General features: G+C 39.3%; 1 long non-coding RNA gene across 1 annotated transcript; it reads left to right on the forward strand.

Annotated features, from left to right (window-relative positions):
- Nucleotides 1-6,122: 6,122 nt before the first annotated feature.
- LOC115920341 lies at nt 6,123-9,158 on the forward strand. The gene is made up of 3 exons (XR_004062353.1): nt 6,123-6,588; nt 7,629-7,919; nt 8,171-9,158. It is a non-coding gene; the product is annotated as an uncharacterized LOC115920341 (long non-coding RNA).
- The last annotated feature ends 3,603 nt before the right edge of the window (nt 9,159-12,761 follow it).

The raw sequence follows: 12,761 nt of genomic DNA on the forward strand, positions 1-12,761 counted from the left end.
TTGTATCCTATACGTATACAGATCATATTAAATCGAATAAAAGTTTGATGAAATTCAATTCTTATCTTGCCAGAATCATCATTTTTTTAAAATACCGTCTTTATAACGAATTCCAAGAAATATGCTGTCTGCCTAAACAACCACCCCCCCCCCCCTATTTCAAATTTGACGTCTGAGCCCCGGCCACTCCCTATTTTCAAATCCTTGATCTGCCGTTTGGGGGGGGGGGCAAGAAATAGGCAAAGAAAGTTGAGTAGACCTTGAGATTACGCACAGAATAAATGTAACGAAAACAATATTTACAACATTCTATTCTTGCTTTAATACCTCAAAAATATTTAACGGTCAAACCAACAAAATGTATGTTTTCCCGGCCTTTCCTTATAGGCCTAGGCCTACACCATTTTTCTAAACGCGTTCGAGATTATTTCGTCTATGCGAATAAATTTGGTGGCGGAGTAACGCCTTTAACAGAGGCTATATTTGTCGACCTTACCCGACTTTCAAATGGAGAATCTCACTTTTCGGTGAACGGGGACCGAAATACCCCACTTGCGTGTCTGGTATTACAGACCGCTTTCTTTCCCGATATCTTCGCGTACACCAAGCTTCGTGAGAATGAGCAATCTCAGAATCTGGATGAATGTTGTCCTTGTAGTGTGAGGTTCATGAGTAATTATTGTTATAAACTACGACATATAGTATGGATGATAATGTTTGTCAAGTTTATTGCGGACTATGTCATCCTCATAAAAGTATTAGATCAAGTAAAAAGGCTTCAATTAAAATAGTTAAACATGACCAGAAATCATTTCGATGTTAAGATATTTTTGACGCACTTCTCGTCGATCGTCATGATATTAAATTTATAACATACAACGAAACGAGGACATCATAATCATAAAGACGTTCGTTGTGCAGATATGTATTTGCTTATTAATACATACCGTGACAAGAAGAATAATGCGCTATAATCATGAGCAAAAAACCAAGAGGTTTCGGAGAAAGGTAAAAAATCATCCGAGCAGTCAATTAGGCAATTCTTCAACAATCTTTAGTATCAAAAAGTGAAAAGGTTTAACTGTCGTGATAAAAATGAGCTTGTCATAGAGATTTATTATACAAGTGAGCATCGAAATGTTTCTTTAACGAACTGCTATAAAATTTTGAAACCAAATACACTTGTGCTGAAATTTCATATCCTCAGTATCGAGAAGCATAATGTTCCATTATGGTTGCATCAACTATTGTAAAATAGATTAAGTCCTTCGATGTCTTGTAATGCCCTAATTACTCGGCTAATTATTATCTTTCTAAAGGATTGTAGATTTGAGAGTTTCTGTTTCTTTCGTGATACATGCAATGGACATTCAATCATCACGGCTTGATGTGTTGTGGGGAAATAAATATTGTATCCTATACGTATACAGATCATATTAAATCGAATAAAAGTTTGATGAAATTCAATTCTTATCTTGCCAGAATCATCATTTTTTTTAAATACCGTCTTTATAACGAATTCCAAGAAATATGCCGTCTGCCTAAACAACCACCCCCCCCCCCCCTATTTCAAATTTGACGTCTGAGCCCCGGCCACTCCCTATTTTCAAATCCTTGATCTGCCGTTTGGGGGGGGGGGGCAAGAAATAGGCAAAGAAAGTTGAGTAGACCTTGAGATTACGCACAGAATAAATGTAACGAAAACAATATTTACAACATTCTATTCTTGCTTTAATACCTCAAAAATATTTAACGGTCAAACCAACAAAATGTATGTTTTCCCGGCCTTTCCTTATAGGCCTAGGCCTACACCATTTTTCTAAACGCGTTCGAGATTATTTCGTCTATGCGAATAAATTTGGTGGCGGAGTAACGCCTTTAACAGAGGCTATATTTGTCGACCTTACCCGACTTTCAAATGGAGAATCTTACTTTTCGGTGAACGGGGACCGAAATACCCCACTTGCGTGTCTGGTATTACAGACCGCTTTCTTTCCCGATATCTTCGCGTACACCAAGCTTCGTGAGAATGAGCAATCTCAGAATCTGGATGAATGTTGTCCTTGTAGTGTGAGGTTCATGAGTAATTATTGTTATAAACTACGACATATAGTATGGATGATAATGTTTGTCAAGTTTATTGCAGACTATGTCATCCTCATAAAAGTATTAGAGGCTTCAATTAAAATAGTTAAACATGACCAGAAATCATTTCGATGTTAAGATATTTTTGACAATTTTAGACAATATCATATTTAATTGTGTCCATGTACTATATCGAACTAGACAATTATGATGAAACTTGAAAGGAACATAATTATAACCAGGAAGTTCCTGATATAAAGTGAAGCAAGGAAGATGAAACTGGCATCTCCCATGTATACCGGTAGCTATGAGAATGGACATAATCCGAACCTATATGAGACTGCGAATAAGACTAGAACATCATGGAGGAGTTCCAAGCAGTACTTATCAAGGTTGGGCTGGCGATGTCCTGGCAAAGTTTGTTTATACTGCAGATTAGGGACTCTACCTCTCTCTTGCTCTGTGGTGAGCTTACCACCAAAATGCACCCCACTTTCGGGTCCAAAGTGGGGTGAAGTTTAAATGGACTGTTTTCGTCATGGTATGCAAAAATAGCTTGTGGACGCATTCTCATTAGAACTGACAGATGGATTACTATTAAACTCAGGAAATCTTGCAGAGCCAATGAACTGAGTAGATTTTAGGGTCATGAGGTCAAAGATCAAAGGGTCATATATGTATATGAGAAATTGCTTGTAATCACGATATTCTGAGAACATGTTAATGGATTACATTTGAACTTGAATTTGAAAAATTTCTTCCGTTTCGGTTTGTAAAATTGCTCTATGACGGAGGCATCATTTTCGACTGCGCGCAGTCGAATTCCATCTAGTTTCTGATTAGTCTCTGTTTTGCCCAGTTTCATGATATTAGTTTTTTTCGCATTATCCCGTAAACCACTTATTTTCTTGAATAACATAAAAATGTCATTTTACTCATTCTACAGATTCTTCCCTTACAAAAAAAATCTATGATATTCCTATGGTACGGCTCTATGGTGAATGGTATTTCTATGATATATTATATGGTAGAATATATTTCTATGGTATACCACACAATTTCTGAATGGTGGAGTTCTATGGTCAATGGTATATCATTGATGCCGTCCTATGGTGTATGGTATTTCTATGATATATTTTATGGTAGACTATATTTCTATGGTATTTCTGTTGAATGGTATCCCTATGGTGGAGGATATTTCAGTGGTAGCTCTATGGTGGATGATGACTTTATGGTATATCTATGGTGGTTATGTGACTCTATGGTGGCTCTAAAGTGAATGGTAGATCTATGATAGCTCTATGGTGGCTGTATGGTGTATGGTATTTCTACGGTATGTTATATGGTAGAATATATTTCTATGGTATTTCTGTTGAATGGTATCCCTATGGTGGAGGATATTTCAGTGGTAGCTCTATGGTGGATGATGACTTTATGGTATATCTATGGTGGTTATGTGACTCTATGGTAGCTCTAAAGTGAATGGTAGATCTATGGTAGCTCTATGGTGGCTGTATGGTGTATGGTATTTCTACGGTATGTTATATGGTAGAATATATTTCTATGGTATTTCTGTTGAATGGTATCCCTATGGTGGAGGATATTTCAGTGGTAGCTCTATGGTGGATGATGACTTTATGGTATATCTATGGTAGTTATGTGACTCTATGTCAGCTCTAAAGTGAATGGTAGATCTATGGTAGCTCTATGGTGGCTGTATGGTGTATGGTATTTCTACGGTATGTTATATGGTAGAATATATTTCTATGGTATTTCTGTTGAATGGTATCCCTATGGTGGAGGATATTTCAGTGGTAGCTCTATGGTGGATGATGACTTTATGGTATATCTATGGTGGTTATGTGACTCTATGGTGGCTCTAAAGTGAATGGTAGATCTATGGTAGCTCTATGGTGGCTGTATGGTGTATGGTATTTCTACGGTATGTTATATGGTTGAATATATTTCTATGGTATTTCTGTTGAATAGTATCCCTATGGTGGAGGATATTTCATTGGTAGCTCTATGGTGGATGATGACTTTATGGTATATTAATGGTGGTTAGTGACTCTATGGTGGCTCTAAAGTGAATGGTAGATCTATGGTAGCTCTATGGTGGCTGTATGGTGCCCGGCCCCCACTCAGGGGTCGGAATGACCGCATGCGTGTTGCCAAAATGTCCGGTAAAGGGGTACTTTTCGTGCGACAAAGTCCGGCCCGAGAATAGTAAAAAAAAGTGGTGTATTTGACTTTTCACCCGGAGATTTCTTTAAAAAGGGGGTGTTTTTTCTTTTTTTTCTCTTATCTCTTTGGACTCCTGAGAAATTATTCCGAATTTAGGGGGGTACTTTGAGCATTTTTCCTGATTTAGGGGGGTCTCCAAGGCAGGAAAAGCCCGCGAAAAGCCCGCGAAAAGCCCGCGAAAAGCCCGCGAAAGGGGGGTTCGAAAATGTTGGCAGTCCTCAGATAGGGGGTGCTTTCAAAAAGAGGGAACGAGCATATGCGTACCCTAAATAACACTGAGTGGGGGGGGGGCCGGCGTATGGTGTATGGTATTTCTACGGCATGATATATGGTAGAGTATATTATATGGTATTTCCGTTGAATGGTATATCCCTGTGGTGTAAGATATTTTAGCAGTAGCTCTATGGTGGATGATGATTTTATGATATATTTCTAGTGGTTAGTGACTCCATGATGGCTCTAGCGTGGCACTTTTTACATAAAAAGGGCCCCTTTACTTTAAAAAGTGCCCCTTTTATTTTTTTTAAAGTGCCCCTTTTCCTTCGATAAGTTCCGGTTTTCCTTTGCAATAAGTGTCCATTTTCCATTCTCATAAGTGCCCTTTTTCCATCTCTAGTAAGTGCCCCTTTTCAGATACGAGAAGTGCCCCTTTTCACTTTTGATAAGTGCCCCATTCACCTCTGATAATTTCCCTATTCAAATCTGAGAGGGGCCTTTCCCCTTTTAATAACTACCCCTTGTTTAACTCGGATAAGCGCACCTTATATTTTCACATGTGCCCCCTTTCCTTTCTAACAAGTGCCCCCATTTAAAAGAGAGCCCCTTCCCTTTATCATAAATGCCCCCTTTTCATCTATGAAAACAGTTACTTTTCATTCTTAAGTCCCTCTTCATTCTCATAGTCCCGTTCCATCTCTGGTAAATGACCCTATTAAATTCTGAGAGGTACTCGTTTTATTTTGACAAGTGTCCCTTTTCCTCCTGATAAGTGCTCTTTTCATCTTCAATAACTGCCCCTTTTATTTTGCCCCATTTAAAAGAGAGCCCCTTCCCTTTATCATAAATGCCCCCTTTCCTTCCTAATAAATGCTCTTTTTCCTACTTTTAATGCCCCATCCCCTTCCCATAATTACCCCCTTTTCATCTCTCATAAGTGCCCCGTTTATCTTGACATGTGCCTCTTTTCTTTTTAATAATAGCCTGCACTTCCCCCTTCTCATAAATCCCCCCTTCCCCTCGTATTAAATGCCCCTATTAAAAACTGATCATAAGTGCCCCTTTTCTTTTCACCTCGGATAATTACCCTTTAACAATGATACGTGCCCCATTTTCACCTTCTGATAATTATCCGTTGTAATTTGACATGTGCTCCTTTTTTTTCTTCTAATAAGTGTCACCCTTTTCGATAAGTGTCCCCTTTTCCTCTCATCACGTGCCCCTAATTTCCAGCTACTAAGAGCAATATCACCCAAAGCACACTCGCATTTCTAGATGTTATAATTATGGTACTTATCAAAGGTCTTTTCAGTCTTCTGTTATGATAATGTAATAAACCCATCAGGATTGGTTTTTTCTTCTTTATAATTGATGTAATTTTTCGCACTGCGACCTCACAAATCTTATTTATAAAGATAAAAAAATATTGAAATCATCCCTGATAATGTAATCACAATATAGGGGGTATATACAATTTTTTTTTTTTTTAAATATATATTTTCGCTTTGAGATTTCCCTTTGTAGGTGCCCTATTTATTTTCTCCAGAAAGTGCCCTTTTTTGTTGGTGCCCCCCCCCCCACTTTGGAAGTCGCTCCACTGCCTCTGTTTGCACTCAATTAGTCTCAATCAATTAAAGAAATCATTAAATAAAAAATTCTAAACCAAATTGTAACAAGTAATGTATATCAGCAGAAAGTAGATAACAAGGGCTGTTTGCTGCCACCTTGTGCCCAAGATTTGAATAACTCTTCTAGCCGTTGGTCTCCAATTTCTACTCACTGAAAATGCTTCGCAAAACTCCAAAATATGTGAGGAAGAGGAAGGTGTTCAAAGGAGATCAATACCAGATATTACAGAAGAGTAACATGAATGCTGGAGAGGTGCCAGAAGAACTAACAGCTAATTCAGAGATCGAGGAAGCTTTCCCTGAATAAGTGTTAGGACAGCCCTATTTTTGGCCCTGGTCCCACATGTGAAGATCCGCGTCATTAGTGGCCCACAACTTGCAGCTGCTTTGCAAAAGGCTCACGTGTGTCTGGGAGGTATGTACTTACTATCAGACAATATTTTTAGTTTGCAAACTGTTACTTTGAGATTGTATTGCATGCTCAAGGGGTGAATGGCTTAAAAAGCCAAATCAAATGATTAAGAATAGAGTAAAGGAGGGGGTAATCGACCATCACCAATTTTCGGCCGATCCGTTGGATGCATGGTAAAAATCCCTTTAAAATCCATCGCATAACAGCATATCATATATCCCACACATACCATACCATGCCAGAGTCACTGAAGAACCACATTTGCAATGGAAAATATATCCTAAAATATCACATTTTAGCGATGTAATTGGCGGTCCCGCTCCCCGAATCTGAAAAATTAAGTATTCTTACGCGTGTAAGAAATATGGGTACCATAAAATGAGCTTTATTTCAAGTATTTTTCAGATTTAGAGTCCGATTTTGTGTGAGTCCAAGCTCAAAAGTATCTCATCGCATGTATTTAATCAATGCAGCCGGATACCGCAGCGCACACACGATATCTCTGTCCGATTCAGATTCCAATTTCTGATCACCGCAGAGGTAGTTTTCGGCACGGGAAGCTCCGGCTTGGGATACCTGCTCCGGCCGCTAGTGCTATAGATCAGTGGGGAAACGCATGACGCGCTTGCTTGCTTCCTATTGACTTTGTAAATGCGGCCGAAAACTGCCTCGCTAGGCCGAAAACTACCTCCGAAACAGTGAAAATGGAAATGAATGTTGTCATGGCAATTCATGATTTTTTTTCTGGGATTCTTTCTTTGTTTAAATAATAGTATTTGCTTCATGATTTGAACAAGGAATGATACTAAATAGAAAGTAAAGAGTCCAAAAAATAGGATTTTGTCTTAAGTGGCCGAAAAACCCCTCCTTTACTCTATGGTGAATCGAAGTGGGGGCATCGGAATTGTCGTGAAATCTGTGAAAATGTGTATTTGTGTAATATACTACATGTATGTCATAACTAGCACTTTGTTATTATTTGGGGATTGTGCTTTTCAAAATATTTTCCCTGTTCCATAAAGTGTTTTGGATATCTTTTACAGGGCATCTCATTCCTCTGGAGAATTTGTCAAAGAGGAATGGGTTGAACTGCGCCATGGTCCTTGGTTGCTTCATTTGCAAGAAGGAGAAGGACATTCTCTTCATCAGAAAATGAATGCGAAGGACGTGGAAAGTCTGCAGAAAAAAACCGCAGAGCTACTCTGGCAGCAACGGAGGTTGGTTTGGCACGGGATAGCTTGTGCGACTTGCTGACCATCCTCGGAACAGCCCCACTAGTCGAAGCCCCTAGCTACAACAGGCACATAGCCACTTTATCTTCCTTATCCCAAGAGGTTAGTCACCAGCCTTGTGTTTTCTTCATTACATTATCTTAGCTGTACGTACATTTAATCCAAACATATTTTTATTTCTTAGTTATGGTCGATAGACAGTATAATACATGTACATCAATATCCCTTCTTATCAAATCGAGGGATGAAAATTAATCAAATCTAAATATTTGTAATAGGGTCTAATAAGTAAGGGGCCTGAGGGAACTTGAAATTTACTTGTTATCTATTACAAACTCTTTTTTTTTCTGCAGACCAGTAAGGATCAGAAGAAGAAGGTGGCAGCATGCCTACGTCAAAGGGCCATGGACAAGGATCTGACCATCAGGGAAAATTATGTGGACGTGGCAGTGCCCTACGATGAAACATGGCATAGACGAGGTTACACATCGAATCATGGGGTGGGGGTAGTGATACCGATCGATACAGGGGAGATTGTTTTACACAGAGGGTCTATCAAAATCATGTAAACAGTTTGAGTATAGAAAGGGTTGGGTCTTCAGTGTTCTCAGCCAGAGGGACCTTGATCGCCTTCAGAGACTCCAAAAATGAGCAGCAAGGCTTGTCTTTTCTGCTCCTCTTCGAACTCACATACAACCTCTTTGACTTGAACTTCATTGTACATGTTTATACAATGTTTTAGAACATTTCTGTGCTGCAACTCAGTGCCTTAGTTTTTATTGTACATGTTTATATATTTTTAACTTGCCTTTCATTTTAGTCATGTTTACATACACACTATATATGACATTTTAGATATTTAGAGGAACTAGGGTGATATATATGTGGGTATTTATTACACCTTAGTAGAATAAGTCCAAGTAATATGTGTTGCAATTATGAACTTGCCTTTCATTTGAGTTTTTATTGTACATGTTTATACAATGTTTTAGAACAATCCTGTGCTGCAACTCAGTGCCTTAGTTTTTATTGTACATGTTTATATATTTTCAACTTGCCTTTCATTTTAGTCATGTTTACGTACACACTGTATATGACATATTAGTTGTTTCTTTTTAACTTGCCGATTATTTAGAGGAACTAGGGTGATATATATGTGGGTATTTATTACATCTTAGTAGAATAAGTCCAAGTAATATGTGTTGCAATTACGAACTTGCCTTTCATTTTAGTTTGTAGTATGTGATATATTTTTTACTTGCCTTTTATTTTAGTTTTTAGCATATGTACATGCATACAACTTTTGATATAAACCAAATACATCCTGCCACTTTCATTCAATTCATTTTTTTAATAAGCATCATGTGTGTATTGTAAGTTAACATTTAAGTTTAGATTTCTCAAAAATTCAATATATTATAGTCACCATTCTGTGTACTATAGAACGCACTACAGCCACCATTCTGCTTAAACCATAGATCAAGATCCAAACTACCATTCTGAATATACCATTTCAAAATGCTACAATTAAGCGTAACATTTTGTTGCATATTTTGAATGGTAGTGAATGGTAAATGAATGGTGGCTCTATGGTAGATGAATGGTGGCTCTATGGTAGATGAATGGTGGCTCTATGGTAGATGAATGGTGGCTCTATGGTAGATAAATGGTGGCTCTATGGTAGATGAATGGTGACTCTATGGTAGATGAATGGTGGCTCTATGGTAGATGAATGGTGGCTCTATGGTAGATGAATGGTGGCTCTATGGTAGATGAATGGTGGCTCTATGGTAGATGAATGGTGGCTCTATGGTAGATGAATGGTGGCTCTATGGTAGATGAATGGTGGCTCTATGGTAGATGAGTGGTGACTCTATGGTAGATGAATGGTGGCTCTATGGTAGATAAATGGTGGCTCTATGGTAGATGAATGGTGACTCTATGGTAGATGAATGGTGGCTCTATGGTAGATGAATGATGGCTCTATGGTAGATGAATGGTGGCTCTATGGTAGATGAATGGTGGCTCTGTGGTAGATGAATGGTGGTTCTATGGTAGATGAATGGTGGCTCTATGGTAGATGAATGATGGCTCTATGGTAGATGAATGATGACTCTATGGTGGCTCTATAGTATATGAATGGTGGCTCTATGGTAGAATATGTAGGTGTGGCCTAATTTGAATAAATGAATAAATTTGTCCCAATTATTTTAATTAGTTCTATGGTAAATGAATGGTAGATCTATGGTAGATTTGCTATGGTGTTTGTATGGTAATCTATGGTAGATTTGCTATGGTGTTTGTATGGTGTACCATAGAGATTTTTTTTTGTAAGGGTTTATTTCTATCAAATATTTTCAAATCATCTTCATATAAAACTTGTTTGACTTCAATTCCTCCAATATTAAATATACTATGTCCCTTTAAGCAGCCAACATCAAATTCTGTAGAACTGTGCATGAATTATGAATATGTCATGTATGTCCTATCTGTGAATTTAAATGTTAGCAGTGTCCTGATATTCAAATTATGCAAGGAAACCCGTTTACTTGTTAGACTACTGTCAGACACTATTGAGTGACTGACTGGCTTTTGTCTTCTTTGGTAATAACATACATAAAATGAGCATTAAAGGGTACATGAGCATTTGTCTACATCAATAACATGAGAGTAATTTTAATAGTTTCATACTATTAATTAAATGTATTGTTAACTGTAACTGTATAATTGTTTTAAATGGGGGCACGCTACAAGAGTCCTATCTCGCACCCCGGGGCAACGTGTCTGACACGGCCGGTTGTAGCAACTACTCCGAAGATCAAGATTACAGTAATCTTGATCTAAGGAGACACGAACGAACGAATAACCCACTTCTTGTACTGACCAAAATTAAACTGATTGAATCTTTGCGCAGCTCAAAACGTAGGACCTTTCGGTACAATGAAAATCAGACTATTACTTACTGGCTCTTATGTCGATTCGACAACAAATAGTCGTTATTTTCCCACTTAAAGACACTTTCAAGCCCCCTTTTTTTACGGAAGTTCTAAATTAGTATATCTTTCAAATGCCGTTGGAATTTAACGTTTCCTTCTTTTTTTGGCCTGCAAATGGGACATAGTACCTTTAACGCCTTTAATAACCTCATCATTCCTCACTACTGTTGCTATTTTAATAGCGAGAAAAAATAGGGCGAGAGTGGATCTTCTTGCCTCAAAACCTCGCTTAATATCAAAATAACCTGTAGCAAAACCCCCATTCATGACACAATTGCTTATGCCTAGGTCATATTTGCCGCGGCGGCCGTGCGGTCTTAAATATCTACAGTCTATAGCAATTATAGGGCCGACACAGCATTCCCACGGTCACATATGTAAGGGTAGCCGCACGGCGAATTTGAATTTGTGGAGACCAAAGATCTGCGGCTGCCATACGGCCTTTGAAGTGCTGACGCACGGTCGCCTTAGGGCGTCCCTGCGGCAGCCGTAGGTTTTTGACAAATGATAAGGCAGACGCAAGGTACCCGCAAGGTACCCGCAAGCCGGCCGAATGGGGACCATACGGCCAGACTGATGCTACTGCTTCACCCCTTGCAGGCGCGTACAAAGGGGGGGGGGGGGGTTGAACCCCCCCCCCCCCCTTTGGTATTTTTATGTGTGTATTTTTAGGAAAACCCCCCTAAACCTGCCCCCCCCCCCCCAACGAAGAAAAATTTCAAATTTCAAATTTCGAGACCCCCCCCCCCCCCCCCAAAAGTGACCTCTTACCCCCCCCCCCCCCCCTCCCCCCCCCCCCCTCCCCCCCCCCCCCCCCCGCTTATTCAGCGGCTGACTGAGTCGTTGCGAAATTTTCGGCCCGATTTCAAAATGTTAAACCCCCCCCCCCCCCCCTTGAAAAAATCATGCGTACGCTACTGACCCCTTGAGTATATAAAACGAAGGCCACCGTACGCTCGACGTACGGTCGCCGTGGGACCGCTTTATGGCATGGCTTCGGCGTGTCTAATCGCTACGGAGAACCTAGAAATGAAAATAATAATAATAATAAACAATATTTATAAGGCGCTTAATACTGGTGTCTCTAAGCGCACCATATTCTGACTAAACAATTATTTACCAAAACGTATAATAAACACACAACTTATACATCTGTTCTTTATTCAATAAATCATGCATATATAATAATAAAAAATAAGATAAGAGTGAGATCAAACATACATACAAGAGGTCAAACATAGGATCAAACATAGGATCGAACAAACAAAAAATAAGACGGTGTGCACCTCCTTTAACCGACTCACAACTGCAGAATATTATTTATGAATTAAAAAGGTGCGTTTTCAGCAAGGACTTGAATTGGTCGAGAGAATGAATATTATGAAAGTGCGCTGGTAATTTGTTCCAAAGGATAGGGGCATTTACTGAGAAAGCTCGATCGCCATATTTTGTAACGGTACGAGGTCCGAGGGTTAGGCGCCTTGGATCAATTCGAGTGGCAGTCATCACGCGGCTTTATGCAACGCGGCCTAGTTTGCGTGAAAGCCACAACTGTCCGAAACTCTCTATTGAGAAGACGCCATGCGAAATTCCGCACAAAAGGGCGTACGGTCCAACGACTTTAGAACAGTGTGCGACGTTCTCATATTGCTTCCAACTCATACCAGTCGACCGCCCTCTATAGGCCATGTAACTCTCAAACTATGCAGGGGCCGCGGAGGCGGGTGGCTGAGTTTTTTTTTTTTAGTAGACACGTTTCATAAAAGCTCCGAAAAAGGGGTTTATAGATTGTTCGCATGCTCAGACCTCCCCCCCCCCCCCCTACTCTCAAAAACGCTCCGCGGTCCCTGTTATTTATGGTCAGAATTCAGATTCGTTTCCTCAAAGGGATAACTTATTAAGAAAAATTATTTATCACACATTTATACAAGTCATACATTAATGCTTT

The sequence above is a fragment of the Strongylocentrotus purpuratus genome, unplaced genomic scaffold (assembly GCF_000002235.5).
Source record: "Strongylocentrotus purpuratus isolate Spur 01 unplaced genomic scaffold, Spur_5.0 spur5_scaffold_8, whole genome shotgun sequence".
NCBI classification, from domain to species: domain Eukaryota; kingdom Metazoa; phylum Echinodermata; class Echinoidea; order Camarodonta; family Strongylocentrotidae; genus Strongylocentrotus; species Strongylocentrotus purpuratus.